This window comes from Chiloscyllium plagiosum, chromosome 3, assembly GCF_004010195.1.
Source record: "Chiloscyllium plagiosum isolate BGI_BamShark_2017 chromosome 3, ASM401019v2, whole genome shotgun sequence".
Taxonomy (NCBI): domain Eukaryota; kingdom Metazoa; phylum Chordata; class Chondrichthyes; order Orectolobiformes; family Hemiscylliidae; genus Chiloscyllium; species Chiloscyllium plagiosum.
In genome coordinates, this window is record NC_057712.1 from 7185194 (window position 1) to 7211472 (window position 26279).

Consider the following 26279-nt stretch of genomic DNA (forward strand, 5'->3'; position numbering starts at 1 on the left):
TAGGCCAGCGCGGGGTGTCCAGGTGGATGCAGTGTGTTGGAGGTGGGCGAAGGGGTCCTCGGAAGGTGGGCGGGGGTCCTAATTGTGAAAGTAAGCTCGGAGGCGGAGGCGACGGAAGAAGTGTTCGATGTCACGGCGTGTATTAAATTCATTGATGCGTGGACGGAGGGGGATGAATGTGAGTCCTTTGCTGAGGACTGATCATTGGTCCTCAGTGAGTGGGAGGTCCGGGAGGATGGTGAAAACTCGGCAGGGCTGGGAGCTGGGATCTGGTGTGGGTATGGAGCTGGGAGTGGAGTCGGAGCCAGTACCTGGAGTGGGTGTGAACAGTCAGTCAGCTGCAGGCAGCTGGGGTGCTCTCTGTAAACCCTTTCTTCATGGACTGCTGATGCCACAGAAGACCCTGGTTTCCCTGTTGGGGCACTATGCACTCCCTCACAGCTGCAGCTCCCTGAGTCTCTGGTCATCGATTGTTGTTAGTGCTCCACCCACTTCTCCTTCCTCATTTCAGTCTTAGCAAAACTAAGAGAGCTGGAACTTAAGTTGACTGAACAAGTGTCACCTCAAAGCTCATGGTGAGCTATTCTGGGAACCAGCAAGTGGTAAAATGGAGATTGAAGTGAACATGAAGGACATCATAGGGTGGGGTGCATAGTTAACTAAGATTAGGCAAGGACTATCGCTCGGCCATGTAGCAGGAATCTTTCTCAAAGAACTCAACACTATACTTCGCCAAACATCCATCAAGATTCAGCCCATTGTCTCCTACCTGAAACCTTCAAGATACCAAACGTGTGTCTGTCATTTAGAAGATTGTCAACTGTATCTGAGTCACTTCAGGGGCTTGTAAGTGTTGCTCTGAAAATTCTGCTCTGTAATCTTATGGACAAAAAAACTGGAAGAACACAGCAAGCCAGGCAGCATTAGGAGGTGGAGAAGTTTATTGAGCCACACAGGGAAATAGTAGGTCAGGTGTGATCAAAATCTCAAAGAGATAGGATTTAAGAAGCATATTAAAGGATGAAAGTAAGGCAAAGATTTGGAAAGGTTGAGGAAGGGAATTCGAGAGCTCTGGGCCATTGTAGCTAATGGCACAGAATGGACTTCAAATGTGCACTTTCTTTTTCTCTTCACAAATATTATCCAATACTTTCTCCAATACTCCCTGCTTTTATTATTCATACCAAATTTTGTTTGGTAATGCCTATACAAAGTGTTTTGGGATGTTTTACAACATTAACTAAATAATTGTAAATTAATGTTGTTGTTACATGAATCACTTAAATAGGGGCATGTAGATATAGAACATTGGAGCAGGAGTAGACTAGGAATAAATGAGTACTGCAGATGCTGGAGATCAGAGTTAAGCGTGTGGTGCTAGAAAAGCATAGCAGGTCAGACAGCATCCAAAACGCAGGAGAATGAAGCGCATAAGCCCGAATGTTTCCCGATGAAGGGTAAATGCCCGAAATGTCAATTCTCCTGCTCCTCGGATGCTGCCTGACCTGCTGTGCTTTTCCAGCACCACACTCTTGACACAGGAGTAGACTGTTTGAATTAGATAATGGCTAATCATCCTGTGCTAGCTCCATTATTCTTTAATGTCATTAGTCTCCACAAACCTCTGAATATCTGTCTTGGAAATACAGAACAATTTCTCTGGGGGACAGAATTCCAAAAGTCCCCCATGAGCTTTATAAAAGTTCAAAAATTCTGAGATTATTGTGAGACTTGAGGGGATTACAAAGAGCAGGAAGAGTGAGGTCATAGAGGGATTTGCAAACAATGATGAGCATTTTAAACTGAGTTTTTGCTTGACCAGAAACCAAATTGAGCTTACTATTAGAAATAAATTAGTGCCGGTAATGAAAAGTACTGGGTTAGATTTTCTAAGGCCATGCTGCCATGCCAGGAACCTCATGATGGGGAACAACCCAGAAATTTTACTTTAAAAGATCATTTTGGTGAGGCTGGTGGAAACGTAATAAATGAAAAGAATGAATAGGAAATATGGTAAACCAAAAGGCTTTTCTAAAAAAGAAGTAAAATGATGAAAGAAATAACCTTACAGATGCAGACATAAAAATAGAATTAAACAGAAAATGCTGGAAACACACTTGGTTTTGCTCAGTCTGAAACGAACAGTCTTACACCAAAGTCCGGACACCTGACTGTCTCTCTGGTGCATGTTATCAGATGAAGGATACAATAGACATTTAAACTAAATAACATGGAAGGTTGTTTTCCTACAGCTCCATTGTAGGAAAACCTGTACAAATGGGCCCAAATACTTACTTGTGCTGTTAGGCATGATAACATAAAGCTGTCAAAATGATTTTATCCAAAGCAAAATGCTGTATCTGGCTGCAAAGTTAAAGATTAACACATAAAGCACACAGCCTTAAATAATGACCAGAAACCATGACGAAAGAACTTGATTTCATAGTTTCTGTGCTAGATTGACACTGATATGCTTAATACCTGAAATGATTATCAGCAGCCTGGAAGCAAGTTATCATTGTTTTCCTACAAAATGTTAGATTGGACTATTAAATCAAGGAAAGGTTTGATTCAGACAGCGTCGAAACATTTGGAAATGATTTACCTTGCTGATCAAATGGTTCTGAGAGAGAAAAAAAGCATTGCAAACAGTATTGCAGAGAGATAACACTGCTACCGGCAGATAACTTTGGTATGGGCCTAGTCTGCTCCTTCACTGAGCTGAGGCCGTTCCATTGTGTTTGTCTCAGCAAATACATTATCATGCCATAATCCTCGGTGGTATTAGTGGTAGAAATTTACCAACTCCCAGTTTTGGCTGTGGATATGGCAATGTGGCGATAGTGTTGCGACCAAGTCAAGATACAAGACATGTAAAAATTAACATCATCTCAATGAACAAGACCAGCTGCCAACCCACTACCAATGTTTCTCTGAGTAGGATGGAGTTTTGGCCTGCCCACATCATGAACAGAGGTGTTACATAAAGGCAGAGAAAGGTCAAGGATGGTGAGGAGGTGGCGATGGCAGTCAGCATTATTATAATAATACAATGATATGGACTGGGGTGGTCAAGGTCAAAGATCACAACACACTGGGTTATAACCCAACAAGTTTATTTTAAACATGATATCGACCATTACTCTTTAAATCTCATCAATAAAATTAAAGATGACAGCCTTTGGTTTGAGAGGAAACAGTGAGAAAATGGGCTAGGGCACTTCAAAATGGCCACCCAAGTCACTTGACCTGAATTTCAACAGGAGTTTAGAAATAAATATCTAAGTAACATGGCTGAAACTGTATACTGTACAGAATTGTGACGAAGAGTCAGACTGGATATGAAATGATAATTTTGTTTCTCTCTTAAATGTTAAAAATCATACAACACCAGGTTATAGTCTAACAGATTTATCTGGAAGTACTAGCTTTCAGAGTGCTGCTCTTTTATCAGGAAGCTAGTGGGGCAGGATCATAGGGGACACAGAATTTATAGTAAAAGATCATAGTGTCATACAACTGATGCAATATAAAGTCATAGAGATGTACAGCATGCAAACAGACCCTTCGATCCGACCCGTCCATGCCGACCAGATATTCCAACCCAATCTAGTCCCACCTGTCAGCACTTGGCCCATATCCCTCCAAACCCTTCCTATTCATATACCCATCCAAATACCTTTTAAATTTTGCAATTGTACTAGCCTCTAACACTTCCCCTGGCAGCTCATTTCATACACGTACCACCCTCTGCGTAAAAAAGTTGCCCCTTAGGTCTCTTTTATTTCTTTCCTCTTTCACCCTAAACCTATGGCCTCTAGATCTGGACTCTCTCACCCCAGGGAAAAGACTTTGTCTATTTATCCTATCCATGCTCCTCATAATTTTGTAAACCTCTATAAGGTCACCCATCAGCAACTGACGCTCCAGGGAAAACAACTCCTGCCTATTCAACCTCTCCCTCTAACTCAAATCCCCCAACCCTGGCAACATTCTTGTAAATCTTTTCTGAACCTTTCAAGTTTCACAACATCCTTCGATAGGAAGGAGACCAGAATTGCACGCAATGTTCCAAAAGTGCCTAACCGATGTTCTGTACAGCCGCAACATGACCTCCCAACAATACTCTGACCAATAAAGGAAAACATACTAAACACCTTCTTCACTATCCTATCTACCTGTGACTCTACTTTCAAGGAGCTGCACTCCAAGGTTTCTTTGTTCAGCAACACTCCCTAGGACCTTACCATTAAGTGTACAAGTTCCTGCTAAGGTTTGCTTTCCCAAAATACAGCATCTTCCATATATTGAACAAACCTGGATTGCTGTTAAGTCTTTCACCTTTTAGAACGGTTGCAGGTTTTGATATATTAATATATAAATCCCAACACTTCTTTCAATGTGTGGGCGGCACAGTGGTTAGCACTGCTGCCTCACAGCGCCAGAGACCTGGGTTCAATTCCAGCCTCAGGCGACTGACTGTGTGGAGTTTGCACATTCTCCCCTTGTCTGCGTGGGTTTCCTCCGGGTGCTCCGGTTTCCTCCCACTGTCCAAAAATGTGCAGGTTAGGTGAATTGGCTATGCTAAATTGCCTGTAGTGTTAGGTGAAGGGGTAAATATAGGGGAATGGGTCTGGGTGGGTTGCGCTTCGGCAGGTCGGTGTGGACTTGTTGGGCCGAAGGGCCTGTTTCCACACTGTAAGTAATCTATTCTAATGCATTAAAGGTATGAGGTTAAATTCTGTCTGTATCCCAATATTGAAGCAGATTGGTTCCATTTCCAAAGTAAGAATTTATAAACTGTCACATGGATTGACTGCCTACAGATTATGTGCTTTTTGAACAAAATCGAGTGTATCTGCAAATACAATTCTGCAAATGCAAATTCACGTCATGTAATAATTCAGGAAGCCCTCTGGAAAGGAGTATCACTTATTGTTAAACACCAGATTACAGCCATTACCCAGGGTGCATGTAGGCTGTCCCCAACCTGGGACAGACATCCTCTGGGTCTGCTTTATTTCTCTCTTTTTTATTTGTTTATATCCAAAAGATCTATCATGTATAACTGAGCGACTTTCCCACCACCAAGTCACCCTGATTTTTTTGTGTTTTTTTAAACTACTAACCAACATTAGTAATCATCCATGTAGCCAATGAAATATTTAAAAGCCATGTCCATCATAGGTAGGGAGAGTGGAAAAGGACTTAGTCAAAATGGTGGCACGGTGGCTCAGTGGTTAGCACTGCTGCCTCACAGCACCAGGGACCCGGGTTTGATTCCAGCATCGGACGACTGTCTGTGAGGAGTTTGCACATTCTCCCAGTGTCTGTGTGGGTTTCCTCTTGGTCCTCCTCCCACAATCCAAAGATGTTCAGATTAGGGTGGATTGGCCATGCTAAATTACCCATAGTGTTCAGGGATGTGTAGGTGAGGTGCATTAATCAGGGGTAAATATAGGATAATGGGATGGGAAAATGGATCTTGGTGGGTTGCTTTTTGGAGGATCGGTGTGGACTTGTTGGGCTGAAGGACTTGTTTCCACACTGTAAGGATTCTATGACAATAGAATTGGAGAGGGAAATTAAGCACTGTATCCCCTGCAGCACCCACCTCTCTCTAAAGACAGAGAGCATTGATAGACAATGTGTGCCTCTTGTCCAAGGACACCTGGGCATGAACGTGACCGCAGAAGAGGGTCAGAGAGTCGGCAGATCATTCCTCCTCCACAGCCCTGTGCTTAGACTGGTTTATAGCCAGCTACAATGTAGCTGCTGAACTGATTGAGTGGAGAGTGGAACGAGTGGAGAGTGCCAAGCTCCTGGGAGTGGTCATCCACAACAAGCTGTGTTGTTGTTCATCCTGGATCGTTTTGCTGAAAACAGATCACATTTGTCATGTACAATTTAAATGGAGCTCGCTGACACAACGTTTTAGCGTGACGAGCTACTGGCAGCTTATACTCATAGAGATTGGAGCCAAAATCCAGTACCTCTGACCACTCAGCCACACTACCATCTAAGTCTGCTTTATTCTATTTTCTAACCAAACCATTCAGAGATGTTATTAAGCAGCTCTGGATCAGGTGGGACTTGAATCTCGGCCCCCCGAGCTCAGAAATGGGGGCACTATCACTGTGTCACAAGAACCCTGTGGATCTGCTTTCGTTTATTTTTTGTCTGCTTTTCTTATTTACCCTATTTTTTTCTAATCAACCTGCTCAGAGATGTTTTTGCACACCTATGGAGTAGGTGGGACTTGAACCCAGGCCTCCCGGTCCAGGACTGGGGACATTACCATTGTGCCACAACAGGCCCACATGGTGCTTGGGTGATGAGTTACCAAGGGAACTTAAACTCAATGAGCTCGACAGTGAGATTTATTAGTGATTCCCATTAATCTCTTAGCGGCTATCACACCTACTGTATACCCCATAGCTTCAGCAATACACTCAACGTTCAACACTGGAGGCCTCAGCCCCCTACTGTACTTATTGTATACCCATGACTGCGTTGCCAAATGCCAGATTAATGCCATTTAGAAGTTCGCTAATGACACCACCATAGTCGGTCGAATCTCAGATAGCGACGAAACAGACTACAGATGGGAGGTGGAAGACCTGGAAAAATGGTGCACTGAAAACAACCTCGCTCTTACTGCCGGCAAAACCAAGGAATTCATTATTGAGTTTCGGTGGGATGTTTACTCATGCCCCTTATACATTAACAGCACAGAGGTGGAACGAGTGGAGAGTGTCAAGCACCTGGGAGTGGTCATCCACAACAAGCTTTCTTGGACTCTTCATGTGGGCGCACTGGTTACAAAGGCCCAACAACGTCTCTTCTTCCTCAGGCAGCTGAGGAAATTTGGCGTGACAGTGAATACCCTTGCCAACGTTTATAGGTGCGAGAGTGTTCTGTCTGGATGTATCACTACCTGGTACAGCAACTGTACCATTCAAGATCGGAGGCGGTTACAGAGAGTGGTGAACTCGGCCCGGACAATCACAAAGGCCAACCTCCCATCTATAGAATTCATTTACCAGGCCCGCTGTCAAGGAGAGGGTGCCAGCATTCTTAAAGATCCATCCCACCCTGGCAATGTTTTTCAACAACCTCTACCATCGGGGAGAAGGTACAAAAGCCTGAACACACGCACCAGCCAGTTACAAAACAGGTTTTCCCTACTGTTGTTAGAATACTGAATGGACTCACAAACTCTTAACACTCACCTGTACCTGTGTTTTGTTTTTGCCGCTGTTTACCTATTATTTACTTATCTATGCCATTTAACTCTGTGATCTGCCTGTATTGCTCGCAAGACAAAGCTTTTCACTGTGCCTCGGTACACGTGACAGTAAATTCAATTCCATTCAATTCAATTCAATATGGGACAACTGGGCAGTATTTCAATACAACACAAAAGAATGAGTGTGTCCTTGGCAGTGGGAGCTCTATGTTCCATAATCTCCACGAACCTTGATTTATATAATCTTATTTTTTCACTGTGCTGTGCTAATGTTTACCAGATGAAAACTAGCCTGGTTTAATGACACCTTGATTAGTTAATATAGAAAAAGTAGACAGCTGTTGGTCACATGATACTATTGAATAGGGAAAACTCTACTGGGACATGTGATTTATTTTTAAAGTCAAAAGTAATTGCACCTATCTTCAGCCAGAAGTGCTGAGTGGATGAGCTATCTTGCCCCCCGCCCCCCTAGTGATTTCCAGCATTACAGATTTCAGTCTTCAACCAATTCAATTCACACCACATGACATCAAGAAACAGCTGAAGGCATTGGATACTGCAAAGTCCATGGGCCCTGACAACATTCTAGCCAAAGTATTAAAAATACGTGCCCCAGAACTAGCTGCATCCCTTGCCAAGCTATTGCAGTACAACTACATCTACCCAACAATGTGGAAAAATATCCAGGTATATCTTATGTACAAAAAGGGCAAATTCAACATAGCTAATTACTGCCCTTCAGTCTATTCGATCAGCAGCACAGTGATAGAGGGATCACTGACAGTGCTATCAGGAATGACCGGATCACCGTTTGAGATCCACTTGGGTCAATTGGCCCCTGATCTCATTACAACCTTAGTCCAAACGTGAACAAAAGAGCAGAACTCCAGAAGTGAGCTGAGAGGACTTCCTTTGATGTTAAGGCAGCATTTGACCATAAGCAGTATCGAGGAGTGCTGGCAAAACCAGAGGCAATGGGAATTGGGGGAAAGAAAAGCTCTCTACTAGTTGAAGTCATACTTTGCACAAATGAAGATTGCTGTTGTTGCAAGAAGTCAATCGTCTCAGCCCTAGAACATCACTGTTCGTCAGGGCATTGCTCTGGGCTCGAACATCTGCAGCTGCTTTATCAATGACCTTCTCTCCATCATAAGGTCAGAAATGTGGATGATCGTTTATGATTGCACAATGTTCAGCACCAATCACAACTCCTCAGGGACTGAAGCAATCTGTGTCCATATGTAGCAAAATCTGAAGAACATCTTGTCTTGGTTTGATAAGTGCAAATTAACATTGATACCACACAAGTGCTAGACAATGATCAATTCAAATTTCATGACTGGGGGCATATTTGTAAGGTGAGAGGAGAGAGATTTAAAATAGACATGAGGGGCAAACTTTTTACACAGAGCGTGGTTTGCATGTGTAATGAACTTCCTGAGGAAGTAGTGGATGTGGGTACAATTACAATGTTTAAAAGACATTTGGATAAGGACATGATTAGGAAAGGTTTGGAGGGATATGGACTACAAGCAGGCAGATGTGACTAGTTTCGTCTGGGATTATGTTCGGCATGGACTGATTAAACCGAAGGGTCTGTTTCCGTGCTGTATCACTCTATAAGAGAAAATCTAACTATTGCCCCCTGAAATCCAATGTCGTTAAAATCTCCAAATTCCTCATTATTAATACCTTCAAGGTTACCATTGTCCAGGAACTAAACTGGACCATCTATATAAATTCTGGGGCAAGTAACCTACCTCTTGACTCCCCAAATCCATCGAACATCTACTAGACACAAGTCAGGAGTGTGGTGGAATATTCCCCATTTTTCTGAGTGGGTGCAGCTCCAACAAAACTCAAAAAGCTTGAAACCATCCAGGACAAAGCCCACTTGATTGGTATCCCATTCACCACTGACAACATTTACTCCACCATCAACACACAGACGTATCAGTGTGTACCATTTGCAAACACACTGCAGTAATTCAATGAGACTTCTTAGACAGGACCTTCCAAATTCTAGAAGAACAAAGGCAGCAGATACATGGGAACACCATCACCTGTACATTCCCCTCTGGGTCACTCACTATCTTGATTTGGAATTACTGAATGCCATTGTTCCTTTAGTGTCACTGGGCCACAATGTGAGAATTCCCTCCCTAACAACATTATGGTTGTCCATACACCCCTCGAAGACTGCAGCAGTTCAAGAAGGCAGCTCACCACAACCTTCTCAAGAGAATTAGGGATGGAAATAAATGTTGGTCCCTTCAGTGGTGCTCACATCCTCTGGATTTGTTTTTTAAGGCATGCTGCTCACTGCTGTTGGAGGAGTTGCCAACACAAACATTGGACGTTCAGAGACAGTCACTTTCGAGGGCAAGTTGTGTTTTCTTTTTCAAACTGACAGTTCTCAGCTCATGATGTACGAAAGTGAATTTTTGCTCATGTACAGAAGAGAATCTTATAGGGCAGGGGTGGGCAGGAAGTACTCTCCCCAACCGAAGCCTTTCCAGGGGTGGTAACTCCTGACGTCTTGTTTAAACAGCCTGTCCTTTACTCATTGCAGATCTGTAGCAACACTATGCTTTGTTAATGCCTTCTTGAGTTCAGCTAAACCAAAGCAAATCTGGCCCAAAGGTAAAGCAATGCCAGGCCAGAGGTTGTATTTCAGACTGCCCTGAAAAAGGAGGTCCTCTTCCCTAAGGATAGCAGCAGGAGACCCTTCCATCTGACCAGGGAACCCTGGAGCAAGTTAGCAGCACAGCTTAGCAGGTTGGCAATGTGCCCCACAACAGAACCTATGGCCCAGTGCAGAAAGGGCAAAATGGCTTCCTTTTCTTCGCAAGGGTAAACACTGACACTCCCAGAGGCATCAGTCAGTCTAACTGTGTCATTACAGAGCAATGACCAGTAGAATGATTGAGTTAGAGCTTCAGAACTATGTGTAACATTTGTATTGAATGTATGCTAGTAATCTCATGCTGTCAACATTCCACCTCACCCTGGGTAGTGCCACAGCTAAGCATTTACCAGGCAAGGCTCAGGACATGGCATTGATTTGTGGGCCCAGAAAGTGTTCATTCACACACAGCAATGACACCCAATCATTCTCTTTGTCTGTCTGCGGGATGTTTCCAGACTATCTGAAGGGTGCTGGATATTTACATTCTCCCCTTTCTGCAGAGGACTCTCCAGAGCTGGCAGTGGAGGACCGTGATCCTGATTGAGCAGATGGAGATATAGGGCTCTAACAGAAAGTCAGGGTGGATATCTCCACACTCTATGCTGTTATCAGTTGCGCAGGTAGATTGAGGGATTGTTTAGACCAACCTTCTCCAAAGCATGCTCTGCAGTTCTCGTACATCATGGCTAATGTGACTCATTACCTTATTTCATCGCTATTCCTTTAGCCTTGGCCATCTTTCTCTTCCTTGAATCTAAAATGTCTCTGGGAGGATTTCCTTTGTCAGGAAGCAGGCAACCAGGATAATGTGTGTCAGGAATTTCCCTGCTAGCGACAGGAGGGAATTACCTCAGTAGTTTCCACAGCATGACTGCTTGAAGATGCTTACAATTGTTCTGTTTCTGAAATCAGCAGAGTCCTTTTTCCTCTCACAGTCAGGAATCCACCTGCTCGGCTCACAGCTTGATGTGTGAGAAACAAAATACAGCTGTGAAGACCTCAGCTGGAATACCATCAGGGTCACTGGCTCCTTGATCTTTCATCTATATGATTCTCCCACTGATGGTGGTTCACCCATTGATTCTCCACAGAGTACTGGGTTGGGGGGGTGGGGGGTGGGGTGTAACCTGGAGGGTATCAGCTGTTACTGCAGATATCCCAGTGGAGGAGGAGATGCTAAAAATGTTCTTTCCAGCGATGGCAAATGTCATTGTCTACCTTCAGAACAGCAACACCATCCTGTGAAAAAAGAAGGTTTTGTCCATTTGATCAATGTCTACAGATGGGCCTAGCAGCTTTAAAGAAATGTCATGTGTCATGATGTTCAGCACTTTCTTGGATTCCTTGACCTTTCTCTTCACATCATATGAGCTTTATCTTCTTGATTTATCTTTGGGAATCAGGCCTGAGCTGTTGTAAGGTCACCTCATGTGACATTGGGTTTTTCAGTCAGGCAATGACTGCTGTTTGTTTTTGTTTTAGGAGGTCATATGTTGCAATACCATTTTCATCGAACCAGTTGTGGGGGTGACAATAATACTTGGATCTAATGGTTGGTACACAAATGATTTTGTTTGATTCCACAGTGTTCTGAAATTGACCTGAGTGCGTGAAGATTTTCCAAGTTGGTCATCGGCTGCAGTGAGAATTACTCTGTTTGATTGAGCTGTTTTAGGGCTGAGATATTGATCATCTTCCACTTTGAGGTTTAGATGTTGATTTGTCTTGGGGTTTGGTGAGTGATTATCAATCATCATACAAGTTGATAATTTGTCCAGTAAGTCCCCCACAGGCATACAGACATCACTTGGATATTTGACTCAAACCGTGACATACTCTAGGACAGGTGTTCCATGAACAACCAACATCATGTACACTGAGCTATTGATGGTAACTGTGGAACCGTAATTGAGATTCCAGTCCTGCACAATCTTCTTAAATGTGCATGACCTTGTTGGCTGTGAATGTGGCCTAATTGAATAAGCTCTGATCATTGCCACCAACACAGCCCCATAAAATGGTAGGTGTCTGGTTTTTTTTGTGCCTGTAAGCCTGCTCCTTGTAAACCAACCCCAATCCAGGTGGGTGGCACGGTGGCACAGTGGTTAGCACTGCTGCCTCACAGTGCCAGAGACCCGGGTTCGTGTCTGCGTGGGTTTCCTCCGGGTGCTCTGGTTTCCTCCCACAGTCACAAAGATTTGCAGGGCCAGGTGAATTGGCCATACTAAATTGCCCGTAGTGTTAGGTAAGGGGTAAATGTAGGAGTATGGGTGGGTTTCGCTTCGGCGGGTCGGTGTGGACTTGTTGGGCCGAAGGGCCTGTTTCCACACTGTAATCTAATCTAATCTAAACTCTTTCAGATTCCCCTCATCTTCAGCCTGGGTTCACACCAAGTGTGAGACTTTAAAATGGGTCATAGCTGAAAAGGCTTGGGAAGCACAACTCTAGGAGCTGCTTGTCTTTTGATCTTGGATGCCTCCACATGGTTTTGTATTTGTCAACAAGTAGATGAGGGCATTTGTTATAATACCTCGCCGTGTGGACTTTGTCAGCAGAAGGCCATTTGTATTGGCCTTTCCAATGCTATTTTTCCCTTTGATTCTACTCCAGACATGAAGTCCCATCAAAGTTGGCATTAAAAGGGGATTCCTTTCATTCTTCTGGGATAGCAATAAGGACTTTGTCAAGGTCAGAATAAAACTTTCCTGAACATTTTTATCAGAGTTAAGGGACCTAGCCTAATGGCAGTGGCTTAGGTGTGAATTAGTTAGGGAGTTCTGGCAGATCCAGATGGCAAAACAACACTGTGGGCTTAAAGCTCATTATGAACTTCTCCTTTCCAAGACAAGGTGCTTGCGTGCTCTTTCAGCTAGCTCAGTTGGCTGAATGGCTGGTTTGTGAAGCAGAATGATGCCAACAGCACAGATTCAGTTCATGTACCAACTGAGGTCACTGTGAAGGCCCTGTCTTCTTCACCTCTCCATTGACCTTGGGTGTGGTGAACCTTGAGGCTAAACCACCACAAATCCTCTCTCTCTAATGAGGACTATGCCTATATGTAATGTAGGCATAGTCCTTAGGGCACCATCATTGTCCCCCTGATAGGTTGCCGGTCAGAGTTTGGTGATGTGTCAAAACTATAATGATTGGAATCATCTTGTAGCTGCAGCCCTCTTCTACCTTGGTGACCAAGGAGACACATAGTCTCCTTTCACCTCTTCCAGTGTTAAGGGCATTTCGGACCACATACCTCTGTCCTGACCTTGCCGTCATGGGCGGTCCCAACATGAACAAGGAGCTCCCAAAGCTATTAGATAAGGGATTATAAGCCTATTCATTGCATCAAAATGATGATCCATATTGTAATATACAAAGGTGGTGAACTTCTGAACCACAGGAATGGCTGAGGATTGGCTTCAATACAATTCTGGGGTTATCCCATCCCACATCAGTGCCCTCGATCTTCTTCAGATGTCTGTTCCTTTACTCGAGTGTCCTGGATTCTCACAAGGGCTATCTATAATAAATACCTTACAAAGTCTTTCTGCTTACTGACTGCTCCCCGAATGTGCTCTTAAAGCCTTCAACAATTCTCAATGTTTTAAAGACGGCAATTAAAGTTTTCAATAACCAGCAGTTGGATTCAGCTGTTATCTTGGAAGGAGATGAGAAGGATGGAATAAAAATGAAAAGTAGAAGAAGAGATTAACGATCGATACTCCACTTCTGCATTTACATGTAAACATTGTAATGGAGCTTTTGTGGCTGTAGTGTCTCTTCTGGAGTTGCTGACTCCTAATGGGTTATATTTCCAGCCATCCTCTGGTACCTTGTAAAGGCCAATTTATTACCGAGCCTTAATAATGAATGAGCGCATGTTTTGAATGCATGGGGTTATGACGGTTGGATTATATCTGGTTTCTATCTGGAATTAGCCTTGTGCAGTCTCATCCATATCTAGCTCAGTCACAGTTCCTAAATGACTGAAGTATCTCTACTATTCCAGCTGAGTTCTGTTACCTTGAAATAAAACAATAATTAAATCTGGCGCCATCAATATTTCCATTACTTTGTTTCACATTGGACAATGTATTGGCAGGTGATGTTATTGTGACATATAAAAGTGTGAGGGGCCTTAACGGAGTTGATTCTGAGAGGATATTTCAACTCATTGAGGCAATCTGAATTTCAAAAGAAGGCTTCTCTCATACTAAGACACAAATTGGGACATATTTCCCAGACAGTTATTAATCTTAGGGATTCTTTTCCATGTAGAGCAGTGAAGGGTGGGGCCTGACTTATTCAAAGTATAGAAGTAGAAAGATTTTTGGTTTGACAAAGAAGACAAGGATTATGGGGTGAGGCAGTAAAGGCCTCTTAGAGCTGCTCAGGGACTTCTATGAAGCTGTATGCTAATTTATGATAACATCTTGGGAAATATATGGTGTCTAAAAATATAAAATTCTTGTATTCACATTTCAAAACAGCAGTGGGAATGGGAAGGAATGCCTTTTAAATGTTGTTAAAGTACCTGCCTCAACCACATCTGCTGGCAGCTCATTCCATATGCGTACCAACCCCTGTGTAAAAAGCCCCTCAGTTTCCCTCTAACCTTAAACTGATGCCCTCTAGTCCTCAACTCCCCAACTCTGGGAAAAAGACTGAGTGCATTCACCCTATTCATGTCTCTCATGATCTTATACACCTCTATAAGAACCCCCTCAGTCTCCAACACTGTAAAGGAAAATGTCCTAGTTTGTCCAACCTCTCCCTATAATTCAGACTGTTGAGTCCTGGCAACATTCTTGTAAACTTCTTCTGCACTCGTTCCAGTTTAATAACGTCCTTCCTCGAGCAAGGTGACCAAAATTGAACACAATGCTCCAAGTGCGGCCTCACCAATGTCCTGCACAATTGCAACATAACTTTCCAACTTCTTTAATCTGTGCCCTGACTGATGAAGGCCAGTGTGCCAAAAGCCTTCTTCACTGCCCTGTCTACCTGTGACTCCACTTTTAGAGAACTGTGAAACTGAACTCCAAGATCCCTCTGTTCTACTACACTCCTTAAGGCCCTACCATTCACCATAAAACTCCTACCTTGATTTGACTTTTCAAAATGCGAGACCTCACACTTATCCATATTAAACTCTATTTGCCATTTCTCAGCCCACTTCCACAACTGATCAAAAGATCTTGCTGCAATTTCTGACAACCTTCCTCACTGTCCACGATACCACCTATTTTAGTGTCTTCAACAAACTTACCAATCATCCCTTTTTACATTCTCATCCAAATCATTGATATACAGGGGAACCTCGATTATCTGAATATCAATTATCCGAATATCGGATTATCTGATATCTCGAGGTCCCGATAGAAACGTTACGTCAAAGACGTGTTTCCAACAGTCATCGCATCTTTTGTTTACAATGATTTAACAGGCACCGTCTCCAAATGACTGACCTCCCGCCTTCTCTCTCTCCTCATTTTCACTGGAGTTCTATACAGGGGTGTACCCTAAATCCCTCCCTTCCCCAGATAATCTCTCAAACATTGCCCTGTACAGGGCAAATGTGGAATCCGTCCATATAGACTACAACTACGATCCTGCCCTTGTCAACTTTCCTGGTTGCTTCATCAAAGAACTCTAACAAATTTGTGAGATGCGACCTGAAACCCTTGTTTTCTCTTCACAGATGCTGCCAGGCCTGCTGAGCTTTCTCAGCAATTACCGTTTTAGATTATTCTTCAACCAGTTGTCCATATTTCTAAATAAGGCGCAAGTATTGCATTTGTAAATTCATTACTTGCATACTGAAGACTTTATTTTACATTGAGAAGGGATAATAGGTAATTTTCAACCACTTTCCTAATCTGTCAAGAATGCTGCAAATTGAAAACAAATTCCAAAGCCCTGAAGTTCAAGGTACACATGATTACATTGTTGTGATTTATTGTTGCAATTAGATGACATCTCCTCAATTTCAACACGTAAATGGAAGCAAACAAAAAAATGAAATTTTAAAACGTTAACTCATCAAAGCCTGCGAACAGCTAATCCTTGGAATCTAAACAATACTAATATCTTGAAAAGTTTTTTTTTGTTGATAATGCAATTTAATGGTATTAGTGACAATGAATCATACCTAGCAATTAATTTGCAGTAAAAGTCATGACAGAATGACAAAGAATGTTATATTTATCAGACAGCAAAAAAACCTAAACAAGAAATTAATTGGTATGTTTTGATTCCATATGTGTGGCATAACCATCTGATAGTGAAAGGGCAGTAGATTGAGCTCCTTTGTGACATTGCTGCATGCCTTAGAGAAACCTCAAGGAAGTAAATTGTATGAAACTCATTACTGGCTGCATGACCCTTACGTTGGGAAGGTCACGAGGATGCTATGCCTCATCAGGGATGTTAGAGAAGCAGGCAAAATGAGGCATGTCAGTGTTCCAGGTCGATTTAACATACTTCATGGAAATCTGAACTGTGCAGATCCACTGAAGACTTGGGCTAAATGCTCCTAGCTGAACACCATTCACTTATATCCACGTAACCTTATCCAGATTGCAGGTCAGGTCCTTTTGACTTGCATCTGCTGTTGTGTGAGCCCTGAGGGTTGTTCTTAGAGGATTTGTGGTAAGTTAGTCAATCAGTTCAGGGAGGCAAAGACTATTTGGACACACCATGTCTGCAGGAAGTGGAGGCCTGTGTGTGCAATGACACTAAAAATTACACATGACAAACAACTGCAGCAGAGGCTACAGAGAGGAACAGTTCCATAAACAGGAAGGAGAAAGGAGTGCTGTCCACTGAAGACCAAACCCTCCATGGCTTTTCAGAGAGCTCTTCTCAAACCTCAGCCAGGAGCAATGTTTGATGCACCCAAATGTTGAGATTGAAGAATTGTGCCACACTGGTCATGACGATGTGCAATCAGCCACCAGTGTTTGAATGGTCCTGTCAGTGCCTGTAAAAATCTCAGTCACATTAAACTTCGATTTGACTCAATTGTACCAAGCAGGACTGTGCAATGTATTGAGCACTGTCATTGTGACAACCTTCATAGAACCGTACAATCCCTACAGGATGGAAACAGGCCCTTTGGCCCAACAAGTCCACACTGACCTTCCGAAGAGTAACCCACCCAGGCCCATTCCCCTACTCTCTACATTTATCCCAGACTAATGCACTTAACCTATACATCCCTGAACACTATGGGCAATTTAGCACAACCAATTCACCTGACCCGCACATCTCTGGATTGTGAAAGGAAACTGGAACATCCAGAGGAAACCTAAGCAGACACTGGGAGAATATGGAAGCTCCACACAGGCAGTTGCCAAATGGCTGGAATCGAACCCAGGTCCCTGGCACTGTGAGGCAGTAGTGCTAACCACTGAGCCACCGTCCCACCCAGAAAGAAAGAACTGCAATAAATCAGCCGGGAATTGAACCCAGGCTTCTCGTGTGGGAGGCAAGAATTCTACCACTGAACCACCAATGAAACCCGACTCCCTGTTCACAAAGGCAGACAAATTTATGTTGTACTTTCTAAGCAGAAGGAAACATGATGAATGGGCACATCAATTTGGCAGGATAATGGTATTCCCAATTCTGCAGGGAGCCATTTATCCCAACTCTGGCCTGATGACCAATAACGTTACTGAGCAAAGGTTCAGAAGCCTGTGCAGTTGGGCATGTGACCAGGAACACAGTTGTTGAATGCCCACTACCCTGGCCGCAGTGTCTGTGTTCTGACCGAGAATACGATTCCTCGGCCATGAACCTTCAGGAGTAAACAGAGACCAGCTTCTTGGAAACAATTGGATTCCCAACTGGCTGATGACCATGTTGGTGATCCTGTGAGGTCCATGTCGGAGATCCTGTATAGACAGAGACATGGCAGAGTAAACATCAGTATTTCAAAGTGAGGGTTCCTTTGTTTGGAACTCTCAGGGTGAGGTCTCTCTCATACTCACCCTGGTGGTGGTCTGCCGGTCCTCCACAATCTTACTGTTCTGAGGGCACAGTCATTGCCATCTGGAGGCTATCTCAATGCAGCAGCAGTCACCAGAGCAAGAGGGAGTAAAATCCAGCTTGACCGAAGATACACATTCAGATTTCATTTCCCATTGGAAAACCTCCCTTTGCCATCATTTCCCATCTTGATGCTCCCATCCTGTTATATCCCTTAACCAAGATTTTGCAATAAGAACAACCAACGACACCCTTCTCAAAACAACTCCATACTAAAACATACCCACTTCTTCAAACAAAACCCTCAAATCATTCACACCCCTGCATTTCTCAGTCCCAACCTTTCAGGTTCCTTTGCCTAATCTAGTGCTCCTAAATAATGCTTCTTTTGGCGCACCACCTTGAGCCACTTTATAGCTCACATCTACGAAGCTCATGATGTTGCACAGTGTCTACCAGACACTTACTGTTCATTTTATACACCCCTTGAACCATTTAGCTCTTGCTGAATGTATCATCATTTGAGAATCTCTCTGTAAGTTCGCTGCTGAGGATGTGCACATCATTGAGGCATAGAACAAGAAGCCACCTTCACTCAAAACAGAAAACTAGAAATGACAAGATACTGCCCTCTGTAAGTCATTAACCCAGCAAAGGCATTGAATGTGAAAGACACACATCTTGCCCTGATCAAGCACTTATCACAGGAGAAGGTACATCATCCCAAGAATGAGCAGATACTAAACAAACTGACAACAACAATATGGATGTAAGTAATTAAAAGATCTGAATGCTTTCGAGATAATGGATGTGATGTGTGTGCAGACACTGATGGAAATGGAGCAGACTGGAATTGTTCGTGCTGTTTGTGAATGATATTTCTTTCTTTATTGATTGCATATATTGGGTGACTTTTGTGACAATATTATGGTTTTAGAAGATAGAACATAGAAAAGTACAGCACAGAACAGGTCCTTCGGCCCACGATGTTGTGCCAATCTAAAATAAAATAACCTAACCTGTGCACTCCTCAATTCACTGCTATCCCATGTGCATGTCCAGCAGTCGCTTAAAGTCCTAATGACTCTGCTCCCACCACCGCTGCTGGCAACGTATTCCATGTGCTCACAACTCTCTGCATAAAGACCTTCCTCTGACGTCCCCTCTATACCTTCCTCCTAACATCTCGTGCCAGTCAATCCTGCCCTGGGGAAAAGCTCCGGCTATCGACTCGATCCATCCCTCTCATTATCTTGTACACCTCGATCAGGTCACCTCTCTTCATCCTTCTCTCCAGAGCGGCATGTGGCACGGTGGCTCAGTGGTAAGCACTGCATCCTCACAGCACCAGGATCCCAGGTTCGATTCCAGCCTCGGGTGACTGTCTGTGTTGCGTTTGCATGTTCTCCCCGTATCTGTGTGGGTTTCCTCCGGGTGCTCCGGTTTCCTCCCTCAGTCCAAAGATTGCGGGCCAGGTGAATTGGCCATGCTAAATTGCCCATAGTGTTCAGTGCATTAGTCAGAGGGAAATGGGTCTTCAGAGGGTCGGAGTGGACTTGTTGGGCCGAAGGGCCTGTTTTCACACGTAGAAAATCTAATCTAAATATCTGAGCTTAGTCAACCTCTCTTCATAATGCAAGCCTCCTAGTCCAGGCAGCATCCTGGTAAACCTTCTTTGCACTCTCGCCAAAGCCTCTGTATCTTCCCTATAATAGAGTGACCAGAAGTGGACACAATCTCCAAGTGTGGTCTCACCGGGTTTTGTAGAGCTGCAGCAAAACCTCGTGGCTCTTAAACTTGATCAATCACTTTGTTAATGAAGACCAAAAAACCATATGCTTTCTTACCAAACCTATCCACTTGGGTGGCAACTTTGAGGGTTCTATGCACTTGAACACCAAGATCCCTTGTTCCTCCACACTGCCAAGAATCTTGCTTTTAATCCTATATTCAGCATTCAAGTTTAACCTTCAAAAATGCATCATTTCGCATTTATCCAGGTCGAACTCCATCTGCCATTTCTCAGCCCAGCTCTGCATCCTGTCTATGTTGCGCTGTAGCCTGCAATAGCCCTCTATACTATCAATGGCACCTCCAACCTTGTGTCATCGGCAAATTTACTAACTCCCCCCTCAACCTCCTCATCCAAGTCATTTATGAAATCTACAAAGAGCAGAGGCCCAAGAACAAAGCATTATGGAACACCACTCAACACTGACCTCCAGGCAGAATACTTTCCATCTACAACCACTCTCTGCCTTCTGTCAGCCAACCAATTCTGAATCCAGAGACAAAACTCCCTGTATCCCATATCCCCTGACTTTATGAATGAGCCTACCGTGGGGAACCTTATCAAATGCCTTGCTGATGTCAGCCAACCAATTCTGAATCCAGAGAGACAAATCTCCCTGTATCCCATATCCCCTGACTTTATGAATGAGCCTACCGTGGGGAACTTATCAAATGCCTTGCTGAAGTACAAATACACCACAACCACTGCTCGACGTTCGTCAACATGTTTTGTCACATCCTCAAAAAAATTCAATAAGATTTGAGAGGCATGACCTGCCCTTCACAAAGCCATGCTGACTGCCTTTAATTACACTATGCTTTTCCAAATAATCATAAATCCTATCCCTCAGAATTCTTCCCAAAACCTTGCTGACCACAGATTTAAGACTAACTAGTTTGTAATTGCCAGGGATTTCCCTATTACCCTTCTTGGAAAGAGGAACAACATTTGCCTCCCTCTAATCCTCCGGTATGACTCCCGTGGAGAGTGAGGAAACAAACATCTTCACCAGCAGCTTCACAACCTCCTTTCCCGCTTCCCGGAGCAACCTCGGATAAGCCTGGTCTGGCACTGGGGACTTATCAATTTTAATGTTTGCCAAAATTTCCAGCAGATCAACTTCATCAATCTTGATCTGTCCAAGCCTATTCAAGCTTCTCAAAGTTCTCATTCACAATAAGGTCCCTTTCCTTAGTGAAAACGGAAGCAAAAAAACTCATTTAGGGCTTCCCATATCTAGCTCAGACTCCATGCACAAGTTCCCTACGCTATCCCTGACCAGCCCTCTCTTCTCCCTGATCGTTCTCTTATTCCTCACATATGAGTAAAATGCCTTTGGATTCTCCCTAATTCTTTCTGCCAAGCCTTTTTTGTGCCCCTTCCTGGCTCTCCACAGTCCATTTTGTAGCTCCTTTCTAGTAAGCTTGTAATCCTCTAAAGCTCTGCTACATCCTTGCTTCCTCCACTTTACGTAAGCTGCCTTCTACCTTTTGACAAGAAGCTCCTCTGTTCTCGCCTGAAAATGAGAATACATACACGCTGTCTACTTTATTGGCTTTGGAGCAGAATTGCTTGGCACCTCTTCTTCATAAAAACTCAGGACAAAATACACCTCTTAAAGATTTTTGGATTAGATTAGATATATTGAACATCGAGAGTGTACTAGCTGGTTCGTCACAGTTGGGTGACCTTTACTTCTGCTGTAATCTGCATTCACTCTAGAAGGAACAGCCATTAAATATAATACTTGAGACTGAGTGGGTCTCGTTGATCAGAGAAACCTGGGTTCAAATTGGTTATTGTTTTTTAACCCTTTTCCCTGCTGAATGTGCCATTTCAAAGCAGGAGAAGAGGAACGTGTCAATCTTCAAAAGCCTTGTTCATATTTCACTCAACAAATATGTGAATTTTTTTGAGTGCAGCTGTCAATATAATTTGCAAATATTAAGCAATAACATTAAATCTCATGATTCTTGCCAAGTCCTCCTTTTTAGGAAGAAGTTTTGCTCTGCAGTTCTGATCTGTTGTCTGTTCACAGCTGGTTTCTTTTCTGGCATCTACAATGGGAATGGATTAAACAGATGATTAGCTTCTTTCTGCAGATATTATTTACAGTAATCTTAAATGTTAGGGTTGTTACCATCTCTCCCACACTGTGCACTCAGCATTTCATCAAAGAAATAACATTTAGTAAATGGGTTCAAATGCATGCTGAGTTGATAAATACACCCACAGCGGTTCCCATTAAACACAATATGCATGAAATTGGACAGTGTAGAAAGACCCTGACTAACTGACCCAGTGACATGGAAATCAGTCATCAAAGACATTTTACAGCATTTCAAAGACAATTTGAAGATTTGCTCCTTCCGCTTTCTGCTTTGTTTCCCCTCTTCCTGCTAATTCTTTTTATCTGCCATGTGCATTTAAATGTTGAAAGTTTAAAGTCCAGACTTGTTCCTCTGATGGTGTGATTGCTTGAGGGACTAAGTAACTGACTATATAGTCAGTGTTGTGTAGGCTGATGTTAACTGGGAGTAGATGGCATGTCACAGTGAGTGGCTGGAAACCCGCCTACACCTTGAATTATGCTTCAGATTCTCCAGTCAGTCCATCGCCAAGCCAGTCTGTTTTTGCTCACCTTTAACCTGCTTCTCTCCCACTGCTGCTGACCTGATCTGTGTCTTTGAACAAACTGAAAAACTGACCTCCACAGCTGAGCTGGAGCAACAACCCCCCAGATCCTTCCCTAGACTAAGTTTATCAGTGGTGCATCCAATGCTGCCTGCCAATTTAATAGGAGGTTCATCACAACAAATACTTGGGTCCTTTGTGAACGCAGGCCCATCAGCGTTCAAGTAATAACTCCCTCAAAATCAACTTTGATGGATTGGCTAGGCAAGGTCTACATGATTTTAATTGTCCCTCCAATGGTTGAGGCAGGAAGCCTTTCCACTCTGCTGTGTCCCATAGACATTATTTGCAGCACTTGATATTAAATTCTGTGACAGTCAACGTAACTATAATCAGGCACTGGATATAATGGTCATCTGATTAGGTACCACTGCTTTGCCCCACTGTCAAAGATGAAAGTTTACTCTGTATATTGGTTATTCCATTGACCAGTTGACATGTTACTGGTTCACATGATGTCGGCAGAATTAGGTTCAGTAAACACAATACAATATTCATTCACTGATTTCAAGGCAACAGAGTTTGTAATAACCTCTCTTGTTATTTCCTAACTAACCTAAACTAGTTAATCCTGAAAGCTGTCTGGGTTACTAAAGGAATCACACAGTAATATACTACCTATTAAATGTCATTTAACTTGCTAATTCTTCACGGTTCTTCTTTTGAGCATAATTTTGCAAGAGCAGAGATACTTTGGATGCGCAAATCTTAAAACACCAGAGGGCAAGTTGATAAAGCTCTACTTAAAAACGTAACAAAGTCCCATGGGGATCCACTAATTAAACCCCACCCCTGTCAGGATAACCATGTACCATTTCTTAACAAGAAATAACTTATGAGTTTCTCATCTCAGTAGTCCAGGATCCTTACCCTAATTGGATCCCCCATTTCCCCTGAGCTCAGAAAACTAAATTTGCTGAGACTACAGATTATAAACTCAATCCTCTTGGAGCCATGTAAATTCCCAAATTAAGAAGTCCCCACTCTCTTGAATCAATGACTTTCTGAGTGAGGATAGAACCTAAAGTTCATGCTGGATACCACAGATAATCTTCCGTACTCCCAGTCGACTGACAGCTGGAGATTTGCTATGTGATTTTTGGTGTCAATACTTTAAGATAGAGAAAGTAGCGAATAATTTTGCAATCAAGGGAGGACAGGGAGATAGTTAAATGCAAAAGAAAACAAAGTTAACACAAAAAATTTCCCGGCAAAATTCTGTGGAAGAAGGAACAGAGGTAGTAATGGAATCACATCACTTTTAATAATTTTTCAATGTGTGGAGCACTGCAGGGAGCTGACCGTGTTAGTGATGCCTGATCGGTTACTCTGCACATCTTACCAAAGGGCAACTAGTTAACCATGGCAGGCAGGACATGCCCCCAGGTGGACCAATGGATGGGCATGGAGTGATTTCCTACCATAGTCCCATGTTGGCAGTAACACAGCAAGTGGGAGACTGCGAGGACCCATCAGTATGAGGCATCCTTGAAAGATGTGTCAAGTTATCAATGAGGTATTCCACAGAAGCCATTGTTATAGATTTGATTTGGTTTATTATTTCATGTGTGCAAAGTATTGTATTGAATGCTAACTAGACAAATCATACCTTAGGTAAGGACATCAGAGTAATAGAACAGAATGAGGAATGGAATGTTACAGCTACAGAGAACATGCTTGGGTGAGAAATGGTCTTTGGTTATGTTGGCTGCTTTCCCGAGATGGTGGGAAGTGTAGACGGAGTCAAGGGATGGAAGGCTGGTTTGCGTGATGGACTAGGCTGCGTTCACCTGACTCTCTGGAGTTTCTTGTGGTCTTGGACAGAGCAGTTGCCATATCATGTTGTGCTGTATCCAGATGGGATACTTTCTATGGTGCATCAATAAAAAGTGGTCAGAGTCCTGTGGGCGTGCTGAATTTCCTTAGCCTCCTGAGGAAATAGAGGCATTGGCGTGCTTTCTTGACTGCAGCGTCAACATGAGATCTCTCCCAGGATGGCTTGTAGATGTTGCTTGTGACTCTGTGGCTGCAGCAGCTCCAGGGTTAGGGCTGGTGGTTGAGAAATAAAGTAGCTCTCACTAGCCAATCCCCACCTGCTTTTGGCTGCCTATGTTGACCCACACAGTCTGGAGTTATCCACGGGTGGTAAGACCCCATTTGCATTCCCAACCTACCATCCTGTGACCCGGTAATTACCACTAAATGGTTACACACTGCTCCCGGGTAATTAGCTACTTTCATTACTTAACTGCCCCTGGTAAGATTGCCCAGTGGCATTGAGTGGGTTTTAAAGTTTCCCACCCCAACACCCACCACTCCTCCATGCAGCTAGTATGATTCCACCCAATGCTTCAGATCAATGGTAAAAGAATATTGTGGATTGATAAATGAAAATAAAATTTTGTTGATAAATTTGGAAATAATCAACTGCTACAGGAGTTAAGGCCCACTGTTGTTAAATAATAATTTTCCTTATATTAATGAAGATAATCACAGTTTCTCTTATCACCAACATATTCGTATTTTTTCCTTTTCTTTTCCAGTATCTTGGCAACAAATCCAGAACATTGAATTGTGCAAGTTCTGTATTGAATAAAATATGTTCTGTCTACTATTTACCAGTACAGTTTCGCTCAATGACAAATGATCATTGTCCTTCCTCAGCAATAGAAATGAAACAGTCAGTTTATAGGAAAACGCACCTGATCACACATGTGGCCTCTGCAAATTTCAGTTCATGGCCACAGATCTGCAATCTTTAAATCTCTTTCCTTTCTGTGTATTTGGAAAATCATTTTCATGTCCCACTTTTTTGGACAACAGCAACATAGAAACAGACATCCTCAATGTTTCTAGCCAAATCACTGCTGTAATACTAAGGCCACGTCCTGAGCTTGCCAAAATAACTAGAAAAGGAAGGAACTACTTAGGACAAAGGAAAAGGTCAAACTCCAAATACATGAGAAACGCTACAAACAGGAAAATGCAAGCAAGGCGATGTCTTGTCAAAACTAGCTGCTACATAAGGATTTCAGTTTGATTGCTTTGAGCAGGAGATTGTTCAGCCATATAGAAATGTGCGCGGTTTTGAATATTTTACTATTATTCAACTCCCCAAAAAGTCAGATGAATCCTAAAATCCTATTTAACAAATAAACTGCGACCATTTCATAAGTGATTGTATTACACTTCACAAGTGGATAGGATTAATTCAATAATCCTGCATTTCTGAATATTTGTGTGGAGACTCCTTAATTTGGTCATTCTCCTGTCCCAAAGCTTCTGGGTAAAGTTTTGAATTGGATTTTTTCCATTTCGGATGAATATCCTGATTACATTTAAAAATATTAGATGGTTATTGGTTTTCAAGAAATTGTGTCCTCAAATATTTGCAGCTGGTGAACTCAAACTGGAAGTTGAAATTAGTCTATCAAATTTGCTTAAAATTCCCAGATGTTTAATTGTGCCTTACTCGAAAGCTAGAATTTTCCCTTGTGAAACCAGAACCCCTACCTATGTTCACAAGGTCATTAACACAGGGGGCAGAAGGCCCACAATCAGCAGTTCCCAACTGGGATCCTGGAAATGAATGGTTGAGATGAGGTTGGATTAAGTAGGTATCAATCTATAAGGGACGAAAAGGATACTGCTCTATACATTATAACTCAGACCTATGCAAAGATTACACCAGTTTCTATGTATCTAATAGGTTTTATTTCTGGTGCTTTAAAATGTCGACTCCATGTTTCAACTGTGGCTTTCATCTCTTCTTACAACTTTTTTACTTTTCACTGAGTCCACACCCAGACTTAATCAATTCAGCACAGTAAACAGAGTCACATAATCAAATAGAGACAATCAAA